Source organism: Aptenodytes forsteri, unplaced genomic scaffold (assembly GCF_000699145.1).
Source record: "Aptenodytes forsteri isolate BGI_AS27 unplaced genomic scaffold, ASM69914v1 Scaffold347, whole genome shotgun sequence".
NCBI classification, from domain to species: domain Eukaryota; kingdom Metazoa; phylum Chordata; class Aves; order Sphenisciformes; family Spheniscidae; genus Aptenodytes; species Aptenodytes forsteri.
The window spans coordinates 798,156-799,417 of NW_008794110.1; positions in this window are offsets into that span (position 1 = coordinate 798,156).

Below are 1,262 nucleotides of genomic sequence, written 5' to 3' on the forward strand. Positions count from 1 at the left end.
CTTACGACCCCCCCCCCCCCCCCCCCCCCCCCCCAGGCAGCGTAAGGACACCCTGGTAAGGGCGCTGTGACCATGGATCAGGTACAAATGTGATGCCGCCCTTTGCACGGCACCTACGGAAAAAACGTGGGGGGTTTAATACGTATATGCATATGCATATGTGTATGTGTACGTATATGATGTATATATTTATATGCATGCCTGCCCCGACTCCACTCGAGGGGGAGCACAGCCACCCTGCAGTGCTCTCTGGCCTTCTTGTCCTTGTGACCATGGATCAGGTACAAATGTGATGCCGCCCTTTGCACGGCACCTACGGAAAAAACGTGGGGGGTTTAATACGTATATGCATATGCATATGTGTATGTGTACGTATATGATGTATATATTTATATGCATGCCTGCCCCGACTCCACTCGAGGGGGAGCACAGCCACCCTGCAGTGCTCTCTGGCCTTCTTGTCCTCAGCACTGGGGGGGGTGTCTCATCCTGCCCAGGCTGCAGGATCAGGGCACCCACCACCCCAGGGCAGGATCAGGCCCCACATCCCTCCCGAGCAGGATCTGGGACCCACACCTTGGTGCAGGATCAGGAATGCTGGAGCAGACACCCGCCCCACCCACCCCCCAGCCCCTGGTACAGGATCAGGCCCCCACAGCCCCCAGAGCAGGATCAGGGACCCACACTCCGGTGCAGGATTAGGCTCCCACGCCCCTGGTGCAGGATCAGGCCCCGGGCTGCCAGTCCCCTCTTGCCATCTCATGGCTAGTGGGGGAACATCAGCAGCACCCGGGCAGGATTGGGCCAGCGCTGCCTGGGGCAGACCCTCCTCTGGGTTTGGGGCGTGGGGAAATCACCATGGGGTGAAGGGAACAGGGAGAAACACCCCCCGTACCCCCCCACCTGCTCCTGGGGGCATTTCTGTGCCCCTCACCCTAGCACCGGGGCTGCTGGGGGGGGGACCTCCTTCCCCATCCAAACCAGGCACGTGTGGCACGGTGTCCCCCAAGCTGGGTGTGAAAACGCTTCCCCCACCCCAGAGCATTCCCCAGCCGCACCCTGCCCTGGGTGGCAGCTGTCCCCTCCCAGGGATGGGGGCTCAGAGCCCTGCACAGGGGCACGGGGAGCGGGGCTCCGGGGCTTTTCCCGGGGGCTGCGGGAGGCGGCGAGGTTTTCGGCGGGTCCATTCCCGGGGGGGTGTCACAAACAGGAGGCGGAGGCGTGCACAAAGCACCCGGAAAGGCCTTTAATCTCTCTGCGCC